Genomic DNA, 14,552 nt, shown 5'->3' on the forward strand with positions numbered 1-14,552 from the left:
ACGCCGTGGCAAGTCGGAGCCCCCCCCCCACCGCCCCACCGCCCCACCGCCCCACGCCCCCTCCTCCCCACGGCCGGCGCTGCGTAACGAGCTAATTACGAATGCACGCCGCTCACTACTCACCGATAACCTCCCACCCCCAGCCCCGTTATAAACGACTTGGCACACACGCGCTCTCAGCTCAGCTTCTTGACAAGAGAGGGGAATATATAACTCTTAGTTCTTTCGGTAAAGTCACGTAGGTAAAAAAATGAAATGAAAATTAATAAAAATAAAACAATAAAATCAGTTATTTTTTTGTTTTATTTTTATCAATTTTTGTTTCATTTTTTTACCTACGTGACTTTACCGAAAGAACTAAGAGTATGAATCCTTGCAGTCACGAAAGCTTCAAATCTAGAAGAGAGGGGAAAGCAATCATTAATGAATTAATGATACGTGATGAGCTGCATTGGCTACCTATTGAAAACAGGATTGTGTATAAACTATGTCTACTCGTCTTCAAGAGTCGCCATCAATCTACTCCATCCCATCTCGCCGATCAGTACGTACCCAGCTACTAACAGAACCAAATCGACTCCGACTACACTGGTCAACACTTTTTCTGGCATAAGGTATTCCAACGGTTTTTAATGTAATTTTGGGGTGCTGATTCCAAATTTTCTGGCATCAGTTTTTGTCTATCACATCAGGTTTTCGAGATATCAAATATTGCATTTTCAATGAAAAACTGCGGAAGAAAAATATTTAAAAAATGTGGATATCTACATAAGATTATATTATAAACACACTATCCTAAAAATACAGCACCATATTTTAACACCAAAGCAGTCACTGACTCGCAACAACTTGCAATCATAAGTGACAGAGTTAATTTCGGGTAAAATCAATGAAAATGGGGTATGCCGATAGCACAAAAATGAGATGTGATAGAGCAAATCTACGATCAGATTTGGAATCAGCACCCTGAAATTAGTCTAAAACAGCTGCAAAAGTCCAGGGCAGAAAAAGAAAAAAAAATTGTTGACCAGTGTTATTCGTATTCTCGGCCACGGCGCTCGAAACGTCGAGAGCTTTGCCTGAAGGCGCCCGCGTCGGTAACCGAGGCCGGATCAGCGTCGAGCGACAATGCAGCCGCAACGCACCCCCAGTCTGCCTGAACGATGCCATCCTCCCGTAGGCAACATCGCGAAACCCACGCGAGATTGAATATTCGTTTCGCATTTCTTTAGAACTGGTTTGTTGTCGTGTGTGTGTGTTCAGTTTGCTGTCCTTCCCCCAACACCTCGGATTTAGCGCGGTTGGCTATGTACATCGCAAAAGAAGTTGAACACGCATACATACATACACAAAGAAGTTCAACATACCTACAAGTACATACACATGAGCGCTAATTTGCGGGGAAATCATCAGTGCTTGTGTCCTATGGATAGACTCGGTCTCGCCATAGCAGCGTGGCATTCCCACCGTTGGCTCGGAGCAGTATAGGAGTGATGAACACCGGTGCACCAATGGGTGGACATCTGTGAAAAAAACAGCTTTATAGCTCGTCACATTCCTCCAGTATGAATAAAAATTCTGATGATGTGCAGGAAAGCGTCACACGCAGCTGAGACGAAAAAAATTAACCCGTAAAAACAAAGTTTTTCACTATAAATCCTTTATATGCGTGGCGGCTAGAGTCCTCTCGTCCTCTGGCTTGAGATGGCTGCCACCTATGGGTCAGATGATTGTCTGCCAGCATTAAGCAATTGGTAATTAAATATTTAAAAAGTTTTCCATAAACAGTGTCAAATTTTGGAAAAAACATTTCACGAAAATTAATTGTCACGCACAACGAGTCTGTGTGGAAAATGTCAGCTCAATTGGATCACGGGAAGTGGGTTAAAAAACGACCGAAAGATTTGCCAAAAAATTCCCTAAATTTTACACTTTTTAGGCAAATTTTTTTTATTTTACATATATTCAAATAGAACGCATTCATGGCTTTGGCTGAACGTCAGAGTCTAAGAGCCCAGAGCGTAACCCCTCCACAGGCCGTGGCGGAGTAGCGCAGTTGGTAGCGCCCTTGCTTCCCATGCCAAAGGTCGCGGGATCGATCCCCGCGTCCTCCACAGGCGAATATATTTTTTAAATACTTTATATTAAGTTCGCTTGCTTGCTTGCTTGCGTGCTTGCTTGCTTGCTTACGACCGTGCAAATCTTTCGGTCGTTTTTTAACCCACTTCCCGTGATCCAATCGAGCTGACATTTTGCACACAGACTCGTTGTGCGAGACAATTAATGTTCGTGACATTTTTTTTCCAAAGTTTTACACTGTTTAGGGAAAACAAATTAAATATTTAATTACCAATTGCTTAATACTGGCCGACAATCATCTGACCCATAGGTGGCAGCCATCTCAAGCCAGAGGACGAGAGGACTCTCACCGCCACGCATATAAAGGATTTATAGTGAAAAACTTTGTTTTTACTGGTTATACTTATATTAAGTTCACTTGCGCACTTGCTTGCTTGCATACGACCGTGCAAATCTTTCGGTCGTTTTTTAACCCACTTCCCGTGATCCAATCGAGCTGACATTTTCCACACAGACTCGTTGTGCGTGACAATTAATGTTCGTGAAAAAAAATCCAAAATTTTACACTTTTTAGGACAAAGATATTATATTTAATTACCAATTGCTTAATGGTGCCATGCATTCATCTGAGCCATAGGTGGCAGCCATCTCAAGCCAGAGGACGAGAGGACTCTAGCCGCCACGCATATAAAGGATTTATTGTGAAAAACTTTGTTTTTACGGGTTATACTTGTTTTGGTAATTTTTGTTGTTTTTTTTATTTTCTTTGAACCTATCTCCGTGACTTTACCGACAGACCCAAAGAAGATTACTGGTAGTAACCTGCTGGTTACACCAGCCCACAGGGGAGTATTGTGTCCGTCCGGCGTGCATCCAAAAATGGGAGGGGTGGGGCTGGGTGGAGAGGGGAGGGTGGGGAGGGGCTGGGTGGGGAGGGTGGGGTTGGGTGGGGAGGGGAGCGTGGGGAGGGGCTGGGTGGGGGGGTGTGGCTGTGTGGGGAGGGGAGGGTGGGGAGGGTCTGGGTGTGGAGGGTGGGGAGGGGCTGGGTGGGGAGGGTGGAAGGTGGGATAGTGGGGCTGGGTGGGGAGGAGCTGGTCACCCCGTGGTGCCCTTATAAAACTCAACGTTTAACCTACTCACGCCGGCTTGTGCCCGCCCTCACAGTCGGGCATATTTGCGGAATACACCACGCCGCCGTTGACCCTGGCCATTGACCGAGCAACCCAATGTTCCTACCAGCTCCCTCCGCAGGACAATGTGTTAGTCCATCTAATCGGCATGATCATTGGTTCGCATGTGTTGTGGAGCTTGGCATTTGCAGGACTCGAAGACGAGAACCGGTGATGTCGCCGACGATGTGTTGATCAGGGAGGCAGTTCCAAATGCGGACAGCAGAGTGATGACGGGAGCTTCTGACAACTCTGTAGGGGGGGGAGGCTGTGGTTTGGCAGGGGTTGTGCATAATCACGCGGGCAAGCTGCTCTGCCTTGAGAACCATACGACAACAACAATGCGTGTGTGTTCGAATAGCTTGCTTTGTGTTTAAATGAGGCACAATTGTGCGTTCCTTCAAGAGCGCAAACATCTCCCGAAAAGCCTCAACAGCCTTGCAAGCGCTGTTAGCGAGCAGCACATATGGAGGCTGGCACGGCGCACGAGGGGGTGGGTGGCCAGCGCCACTCCCGGCCGCCTTTGTCTCCCCAGTGGCGATGTTCGCACGAGGTACTCACCTGAGACTGAGTCGACCTACAGGCCCGGGGACCGGTTCAGGTAGCCTCTGTCGATGCTGTTGGTGGTGGCCGTGAGCTGCAGGGAGATCAACAACAACAACAACAACAAGAGAGATCGACAACAACAGCGAGATCAACAACAACAGAGAGAACAACAACAACAGAGAGAACAACAACACAGAGAACAACAACAGAAAGATCAACAACAACAATAACAACAGAGATATCAACAACAACAGAGAGATCAACAACAACCGCCATCAACAATAGGGATTTGAGGGGTGGACAAAATACCCAGGCAGGTGTGTCGTTTTGATGGGGTTTGATGGTAAGGCCCCACCTTCTTTCATTCATTCAATTAAAATTTTCGAGTAAGAACTCGCCCCCGCTGAAGAGGGCATCGCAATACTTTACAGTATGAATTAAACGAAGGTAGCCCTACCTATAACACCAATACACGTACTATTAGGGTTTTTCCCCCTTTTTCTGGCAACAAAACTGACACCTTTTGCAAGGGATCATGTTTACATTAACCACAATACTTGCAGTCAAATGCAAACAATACTCTAATAATGTATGCATTGTCCTTGAAACTGATTGGTCCACACCAGAGACAGATTTTCTTAGAGCCTAGTCTCACATGGTGTTCGACCAGGTGACGCCTTTTGGCCTTAATGTTTTTGTTTGCATTTGACTGCAAGTGTTGTGGTCAATGTTAACATGATTCCTTGCTAAAGGTGTCAGATTTGTTGCCAGAAAAAAGGGGGAAAAACCCTACTAGTATATTTTGGTACTGGCAAAGGAGGCCTCATGAGCAAGACACGTATTTAAAAATATACACAGTCTTGCAGACTTTACCGAACTTAGCGGCGCGCTCCAGGTTGTGCTCTCCAACTCCCTTGTGCGAGTGAGCAGCGATCACCACCAGATCATCAGCGCACGTCAATCACGCTGCGGCCCAACACGGAGCAGGCAGAGAGAGAGAGACAGAGAGGACGCACGCGTGTTTCATTCTGACGACGACACACTGACAAAGCGTTAATTTCGCAACAATTGTGTTTATATTTCATCCGCGATGTCCCGATGAGCGGCGTCGTTTATCCTCGCGCGATTTTGCGAAGCCGCGCATCGATCCCGCCTCTGATTTACGCCGCGTGCCGGGGAGACACACACACACACAGGTGACACACACACACAGGGGTGACACACACACACAGGGGTGACACACACACACACGTGACACACACACAGAGGTGACACACACACACACACAGGGTGACACACACACAGGGTGACACACACACAGGGGTGACACACACACAGAGGTGACAGACACACACACAGAGGGGTGACACACATACACAGGTGACACACACACAGAGGTGACACACACACAGAGATGACACACACACACAGAGGTGACAGACACACACACACGCAGGGGTGACACACACACACAGGGGTGACACACACACGTGACACACACACACAGAGGTGACACACACACACAGGGTGACACACACACAGGAGTGACACACACACACAGGAGTGACACACACACAGGGGTGACACACACACAGGGTGACACACACACACACACACTGGGGTGACACATACACATGGGTGACACACACAGGGGTAACACACTCAGAGGTGACACACACACAGGGGTGACACACACACAGGGTGACACACACACACAGGGGTGACACACACACACAGGGGTGACACACACACAGGGGTGACACACACAGGGTGACACACACACACAGGGTGACACACACACAGGAGTCACACACACACACAGGGGTGACACACACACACACAGGGTGACACACACACAGGAGTGACACACACACACACAGGAGTCACACACACACAGGGGTGACACACACACAGGGGTGACACACACACAGGGTGACACACACACACAGGGTGACACACACACACAGGAGTGACACACACACACACAGGAGTGACACACACACACACAGAGGGGTGACACACACACAGGGTGACACACACACAGGGGTGACACACACACAGGGTGACACACACACAGGGTGACACACACACAGGAGTGACACACACACACACACAGGAGTGACACACACACACAGAGGGGTGACACACACACAGGGTGACACACACACAGGGGTGACACACACACAGGGGTGACACACACACACAGGGTGACACACACACACAGGGTGACACACACACAGGAGTCAGACACACACACAGGGGTGACACACACACACAGGAGTGACACACACACACAGGGTGACACACACACAGGAGTCAGACACACACACAGGGGTGACACACACACACAGGAGTGACACACACACACAGGGTGACACACACACAGGGGTGACACACACACACAGGGGTGACACACACACACACAGAGTAGTGACACACACAGGGTGACACACACACAGGGGTGACACACACACAGGGGTGACACACACACACATGGGGGGGGGGGGGCAGGGTGACACACACACAGAGGGCTGGGCGGTAGGGGTTGCTGGTGGTGTCGACAGAGCTCCGAGCGAGCTCAAGGGCGGTGGGAACGAGAGAGAGGAGAGGGGGGGTAGAGAGAGAGAGGGGGGGTAGAGAGAGGGGGTAGAGAGAGAGAGGGGGGTAGAGAGAGGGGGGTAGAGAGAGAGAGGGGGGGTAGAGATAGGGGGTAGAGAGAGAGAGGGGGGTAGAGAGGGGGGGTAGAGAGAGAGAAGGGGGGTAGAGAGAGGGGGTAGAGAGAGAGAGGAGGGGTAGAGAGAGGGGGTAGAGAGGGGGGGGTAGAGAGAGAGAGGGGGGGTAGAGAGAGGGGGGTAGAGAGAGAGAGGGAAAGGGGTAAGGAGAGCAGAGCGTGAAATCTTTCATTTAAAAAGAGGGGGGGGGGGGTTACATAAAGCAAAGCATAAAAAAACGAAATAATGAACGAAGCAAAGTGCCGACTACACCGAGCATCTTCTTGTTTCCTCTGATCCTAAAACAAAGAGAGAGAGAGGCAGAGAGGGGAATGCAGACGAGACTGAGATGCGAGAGAGATTGATTTCGGCGGCGCATGTTAATTGGGTGTGCGCATGTAATTATGGGGATAAATTCCAGATTATAATTTTTTTTTCTCGTGAATCTTTGCCCCCCACCCTCCCCCTCCCCCCTTTAGCTCCCTGTTATTAGTTTGCTTGTGCCTGGTGCCACCAATTGGATCGAGCGCTGCCTGCACGGCGTAAATAAGTGGCACCGACGTAGCGAAAGTCGTAGCCACAGAGGCACCACAAGCGATGAATGGGGGGGTCAAGAGACATCTGGACCTCCGCAGTAGATCAGCGGCACCCGTGTGGCGAGGACAACCTTGGGTCCTACCACCTCTTCCGTGACGTCTGTCCAACGTGAAAGAGGTTCTCTGTGGGGCCGTCCATAAATGACGTCACGCGATTTTGGACGATTTTTGACCACCCCCCTCCCCCTTCGTCACACTGCGTCACAAAAAGTCAGACCCCCCCCCCCCAAAAAAAAAATATAAAACATGCTTCAAATAGCTTTAAACTATTGTCATTGTAGTGCGTATTTAATGTGGCGCTGCACTCTGATGTTGTAGGAGAAAACATTTATTAAAAAGTCGATTTAATTAAGCAGAACGTGTTGTCTATATTTATTTAAAGTTGCGCATTTTGACGTGACGTCACATTTCGAAACCCCCACGGCGCTCGAAACGTCGAGAGGAACGATTGCACAATTGTGCTCCGTTTAAAAAAACAGAGCAGTTATTCGAACGGGCATTTGTTGTTGTTGTTGTTGTAAGAATCAGAAAATGTCGACTGCAGGAGGAATCCGATGAGCTGTGAAGCTCTTTCACTGATGTCCAGTGAGGGCGGGTAAGGACGTCACAACCACAACCAGCAGTATTACAAACACGCTGTCTTTCCGACAGACCTGTTCTTCACCTGAGGACGGCTGCTTGCGTTGTGGCCGAAACGTCGTGAGAATTATTTTATTGTTTTATTTATTTTATTTTATTATTTCCCTTCTACGTGACTTTACCGAAAAAACCAAGAAGATACAAACACGTTGTTGCATGCTTTTCAATACATAGCAGCTGCCCCGCATGAAGCAAGGATATCCGCCGTTGTATGTCGTGTGCAGGTAGTGCAATTACACTGGGGAGAGAGAGGAGGAGGGGGTGAGATATTTTACAGGAGAGCCCCATTTCATGTTTCGCACCACGGCACCAAATCACCACTGTTGACATTAATCCCGCCGTACTCGCAGATAGAAAATAAAAAATATATTTAATCGCCTAATGTGCTGGGCAATGATCCTCTCTTCAAAAGAGGCGTGCAGAGTGACGCATTAACGCACGCATCGATGAATGCATTGATTCATGCATTCACATCTGAATTAATGAATGCGTCCAAGTGTTAATGCGGACTATATCTAAACATTGAGTGAGTTTCGCCCCAGAGCCGAGGGATTTGCTATTAGGTTCCCATTGGGTAAGAAATCTGTCGTTCCATGCCGTGCCTGTTTCAGTCCAAACCTGGCCGGGATGCCCTTTCAAATGTCAGCGCTACCTTCCGTGCGTTTTATACGTTTAAGTTATATATTTTTTCTCTCTCTCTCTATTTTTTTAGCACGCCGCGCGTTCCCCACTTCTTCTAACCTTTGCGCAGAGGCTTCCATGAGGCGGGCTTATTGCCACCCCTGGGAAATATCCCCGGTATGTCAGTCGTGTGTTGGAGGACACCCGTCCAGTATTTTTCACAAAGAACTACAACACGAACAAAATAAAAAAAAACACAACACCGCCTCGTTGTGGCAAATTTCAGCAAAGCTTTACAGCAGCTCCTGTGCCCATATATGTTTTTAAGCTTTGTTGTTGCAATGAAGGCAATTAAATTATTATTTCAAAGCACGCACACATATTTATATATATATGCGTACAAAATGTTGCCGCGGTGTGTGTTATGTGTGAATGAACTTCTTTCGCGCCGTACGTTGTCAAACTGTGCTCATCGGAGGTGGCGGGGGAGCGGGGGCGTGGGGAAAGACAAAAAACAAAGATCCCCCGTATAGCCTTCACAGACTGTAGGGGCAAGTGCTGTTAGCGAGCACCTATAAAGGCCGGCACGGCACACGAGGGGATGGGTGACCAACACAACGCCCGGCCGCCTTTGTCTCCCTAGTGGCGATTTTACGCACCGCACCAGGTACTCATTTGAGGCTGAGTCGATCTAGAGGAGTCCCAGGGCCGGTTCAGATAATCGTCACCAGTGTTGGCCGTGAGCGGGAATCGAACCCGGGTCGCCAGGTTCGTAGCGCAGCGCGCTAACCGCTACACCACCGCTCCCCACAGGGAGAGACAACACACTAACACACACACACACACGCAAAAAAAAGTGCAGTTGTAAAGAAATGAGTTTTCAATCTGCAATGGGTCTGGGCACACCGTGACTTGCCATCCAGAAGTAGCGGGTTCAATCCCATCTTTCTGCGCGGCAGTTGAAGGAACGGGGTCAACTTTTTTATTATTTTCATTGTTTCCATTCTACGTGACTTTACCGAAAGAACCAAGAAGATGAATCCCTGCAGTCACGAAAGCTTTAAATCGAAATTGAACGGGGTCAAGTTTATTGAAGGGCTCACACCGCCTCTGTCCTACCCGGCAGTAATGAGCACACCAGAGTTCAGGGTGGTCCAGATGTCTTGTGACACCCCCCACCCCCACCCTTCCAATTAATTGACCACATTGCATATTCAATTCTGCTTTAAATAAATCTTACTTAACAAAAAAAAAATGTTGAGTTCTAGATTTGAAGCTTTCGTGACTGCAAGGATTCATATTCTTAGGTTTTTTCGGTAAAGTCACGTAGGTAAAAAATTAAAATTAAAATTAATAAAAGTAAAATAAAAATAAAATAAAAATAAAAATCACGACGTTTCGATTGCAACACAAGCAATCATCATCAGGTATAAATGAGTTTTAACGAATTGAATGGGGGGGGGGGGGGGTCACGAGACATCTGGACCACCGCTGTAGATCAGCAGCACCCGTGTGGTAAACCGTGGGTTCTCCCACCTCTTCCGTGACGTCTGTCCAACGTGAAAGAGGTTCTCTCTAGGGCCGTCCATAAATGACGTCACGCGATTTTGGACGATTTTTGACCTCCCCCCCCCCCTCGTCATACGGCGTCACAAAAAGTCAGACCCCCCCCCCTAAAATATGACGTCACAAGGCTGTGCCCCCCCCCCAAAAAAAAAAAAACATGCTTCAAATAGCTTTAAACTGTTGTCATTGTCATGCGTATTTAATGTGGCGCTGCACTCTGATGTTGTAGGAAAAAACATTTATTAAAAAGTTAATTTCATTAAATATAACGTGCTGTCTATATTCATTTAAAGTTGCGCATTTCGATGTGACATCACATTTCTCAACCCCCCCCCCTCGTCACACATCGTCACAAATGTCTGACCCACCCCCCCCCCCCCCCTAGGTGCGTGACGTCATTTATGGACGGCCCCTCTACAGCCCCTTTTATAGTGGGTAAGCCCCTTCTGCAAGCAGTGGCGTGAGCAGGCAATTGCAGGGCTGCGGCGTTACCTGTTTTGTGTTTTTGATACAGAGGATTCCACGGCTATTTTCCCACCGGCTTACAGAGGGCGTCGCGGTCACGAGATGTGAACTACCTCGCCTGGTCCACGGGAGGTCGTGGGTTCAAATCCCGACCCTGACGCCTGCTGCTGTTATATTTGGAGTTTGCGTGTCTCTCTCTCTCTGTCATCACGGTGGCTAGGAGATGTTAACTACCTCGCCTTGTATACAGAAGGTCGTGAATTCGATTTCGACCCTGACGCCTGCGGCTGTATATTTTGAGTTTGCGTGTCTCTCTCTCTCTCATCATCACGGTGGCTAGGAGATGTTAACTTCCTCGCCTGGTATACAGGAGGTCGTGGGTTCAAATCCCGACCCTGACGCCTGCTGCTGTATATTTGGAGTTTGTGTGTTCTCGCCGTGGCCGTGTGGATTCGCCTCCGGGTCTTCCGGTTTTTAAATCCTTTATATTAAGTTCACTTGCTTGCTTACGACCGTGCAAATCTTTCGGTCGTTTTTTAACCCACTTCCCGTGATCCAATCGAGCTGACATTTTGCACACAGACTCGTTGTGCGTGACAAAGAATTTTCGTGAAAAAATGTTTCCAAAATTTTGCATTGTTTAGGGAAAGAAAAAAAATATATTTACCAATTGGTTAATGCTGGCACACAATCATCTGACCCATAGATGGCAGCAATCTCAAGCCAGAGGACGAGAGGACTCTAGCCGCCCCGATGCCACGCATATAAAGGATTTATAGTGAAAAACTTTGTTTTTACGAGTTAATTTTTTTTCCCCTCCACATTTAGAAACGACACGCGCTCCGGAGTATTTTGCTGCTCTAAATCTCCACGTGAATAATAATCCGCGTCGCTGGTTCATCATTTGTGAGCGGCAGGTCGCTTCCAACAAAAAAAGAAAGAGCTGCATTGCTCAGTGGGCTTCACCTTGCCAAATACAACATCGTATTAATTCTAGATTTGAAGCTTTCGTGACTGCAAGGATTCGTATTCTTAGGTTTTTTCGGTAAAGTCACGTAGGTAAAACATTAAAATGAATAAAAGTAAAATAAACTAAAAATCACGACGTTTCGGAGGCAACACAAACTTCCGTCTTCAGGTGGAACCGTCACAGCCACGACAGCTGTATCAAGTACTTGATACCGAAAAAACTTAAGAATACAACATCGTAGTTTCGAAAGATATTCTGGCTTTTTGGGAACCACAAAGCGATGCCCTCTCTACTCTGATTTTCTCCCCCCCCTTCCCAGGACCCCCCCGCCCCTCCCTCCACCCCCCCACCCCCCACCGCGCCCCCTTTACGGTGACTGCACACAGATCGCGACACGTGGTAAAGGTGCGTGTGGGTAGCGAGGTGGTCGGGGTTTGGTGGCGGCTCTCTGTTGCGTGAGAGTGAAAACAGCGCCGTCTCACCGCCAGGCAGAGAGCTGGGGGGTGGGTGGGTGGGTGAGGTCACCTCCGGCTCGGGTCGTCTTTTGAGCTGCGCCAATCGTCACCACGAGGCTTCCCCCGGCTGTAACCCGACGTTTCTCTCCGGCTGTTGTTCCTTTAGAGCGGACGCGCTTTGCTAATTTTCAGAGCGAGGGTGGTGGTGGTGGAGGGGGCGGTGTGGTTGGTGAGTGGGGCACTTTCGCCGATGAGACATCATCGGCGTGTGCGTGAGTAGGGGCCCGGCTCGAGTCGTCTTTAGAGCCGCGCCAATCGTCACCACGAGGCGCCCCCCGGCTGTAGCCCGACGTTTCTCTCCGGCTGTTGTTCCTTTAGAGCGGACGCGCTTCGCTAATTTTCAGAGCGAAGGTGGTGGTGGTGGAGGGGGCGGTGCGGTTGGTGAGTGGGCCACTTTCGCCGATGAGACATCATCGGCGTGTGCGTGAGTAGGGGCCCGACGCGCCATTTGAAACAATTGGGGGTTTACACCATTGGAACCTCATTTGCCAGTAAAAAATATGATAATTGTTTTTTTACCCTTCTATCTGGCAACAAAACTGACACCTTTTTTACAAGGAGTCATGTTTGCATAGACCACAATACCTGCAGTCATAATGCAAACAAAAAACATAACTCTGATAATGTGCACTGTCGTTGAAGTTGATTGGTCCACACCCGAGACAGCTTTCCTTAGAGCCTAGTCTCACATGGGTTGTGCCTTTTGGCGTCATCTGGTCCAACCCATGTGAGACTAGGCTCTAAGGAAAGCTGTCTCGGGTGTGGACCAATCAACTTCAAGGACAGTGCACATTATCAGAGTTATGTTTTTTGTTGGCATTATGACTGCAGGTATTGTGGTCTATGCAAACATGACTCCTTGTAAAAAAGGTGTCAGTTTTGTTGACAGATAGAAGGGTATAAAACCAATTATCAATTGGGGGTTTGTGATGATGATGGGGAGGTGTTGTCACCATTTGTGGATTGTCGGGGGCCACACGTCATGGACGGAACTTAAGGCCACCAGGGCTCTCCAATGAAGGACACAGCCTGATTTAGACTCGCCCATCCACCCCCCACCCCTCAAAACCTCTCCCGCAGCTAACATGAGTTGGTGGTAAAAGTGACATCTGAATATTATCTTCAGTTCCAGCCCTTCACCAACCGACATTGACCAATGTAGTGAAGTATGGTCAACTGAATCCACCCCTTACTCCCCCCCCCATCCCCTCCCAATGGAGAGGCATTGATCTATCGATGGATCGATACCGGGCTATTTAATCATCATCATCGCCGTATTATAAATAGTGTTAACTTGCAATGCCTCTTACGCGTCACGTGACCGTGTATCAGCGTAGGGACGAATTGCCACCGTCTGTATCGCGAAAAATGTCATGAACCTTTACCCAACACTCATTACGTTTCTAGATCCGTTTCATATCCAGGGCTAAACCCAGGGAGTCCTCAGAGCTAATTCCTTTCTCTATAGGTCATTCCATTGACAAACTACACATGCAATCATGGCTTTGACTTTGCCTTTCTCTCTCTATATATATGCCTTAACATAATGGGGTTTGCTGATATAAAGTATATAGATAACCATTATAACTGCATAGTCACGTCAATCCATGTGCAGTAATTACATATTACGCTGGGTGTAATATATATATGGTGATCCATGTATATAGATACCACACTGACTTCACAGCCATTGTTTGAATGTTATGAAGTAGAATTTTTTGTTCTTAAAAAAATCACAGTTGATGAGCACAGGGCCCAGAGGCCCTAAATTCCGAGCGGCCAGCAACAAGCAGCACCGATGAAGGTGTAGCAGACATAGGACGTTGCGTTTATTGAATTGAGCAAGGTGGTTCATAATTACTTGGGAAGAGAGGCGATGGGAGTGGCTTCCAAAGTGGAACGGTGCGGAGGGAAGAAGCGGACAGCGAAGAGTTGTGAGCTGCAGTGGGTGACTGAGTGGGTGACTGAGTGGGTGAGTTAGTCGGTGAGTGAGTGGGTGAGTGAGCGAGTGAGTGGATGAGCGAATGAGTGAGTGGGTGTGTGAGCGAATGAGTGGGTGAGTGAGTGGACGAGTGAGTGAGCGGGTGTGTGAACAAATGAGTGGGTAAGTGGATGAGTGAGTGAGTGGGTGTGTGAGTGAGTGAGTGTGTGAGCGAATGAGTGGGTGAGTGAGTGAGTGGGTGTCTGACCGAATGAGTGGGTGAGTGAATGAGTGGGTGGGTGTGTGAGCGAATGAGTGGGTGAGTGAGTGAGTGAGTGTGGATGTGAGCGAATGAGTGGGTGAGTGAATGAGTGAGAGAGTGGGTGGGTGTGTGAGCGAATGAGTGGGTGAGTGAGTGGATGAGTGAGTGAGTGGGTGTGTGAGCGAATGAGTGTGAGTGAGTGAGTGGGTGTGTGAGCGAATGAGTGGGTGAGTGAGTGAGAGGGTGAGTAAGCGAATGAGTGGGTGAGTGAATGAGTGAGTGGGTGGGTGGGCGTGTGAGCGAATGAGTGGGTGAGTGAGTGGATGAGTGAGTGAGTGAGCGAATGAGTGGGTGAGTGGATGAGTGAGTGTGTGAGCGCATGAGTGGGTGAGTGAGTGGATGAGTGAGGAGCGTGGTTGCGACCTGCAGTGTGGTGGTTGAACACAGTCTGTGTCTAGTAGACTCAACACGGGTGGAGGAACCAATGAGTGA

General features: G+C 48.6%; 1 long non-coding RNA gene across 1 annotated transcript in view; it reads right to left on the bottom strand.

The window, feature by feature from the left end:
- Positions 1–344: 344 nt before the first annotated feature.
- LOC144734665 (uncharacterized) overlaps positions 345–14,552 on the bottom strand; it is a 51,792-nt gene continuing 37,584 nt past the window's right edge. The window contains exons 2-5 of the long non-coding RNA XR_013588532.1: positions 4,668–4,760; positions 3,810–3,885; positions 3,316–3,500; positions 345–1,523 (exon numbers count right to left, since the gene is read on the bottom strand). This is a non-coding gene — a long non-coding RNA (uncharacterized LOC144734665). The remainder of the gene's footprint in view (positions 1,524–3,315; positions 3,501–3,809; positions 3,886–4,667; positions 4,761–14,552) is intronic.

This window comes from Lampetra planeri, chromosome 52, assembly GCF_965212315.1.
Source record: "Lampetra planeri chromosome 52, kcLamPlan1.2.h2, whole genome shotgun sequence".
Lineage (NCBI taxonomy): Eukaryota > Metazoa > Chordata > Hyperoartia > Petromyzontiformes > Petromyzontidae > Lampetra > Lampetra planeri.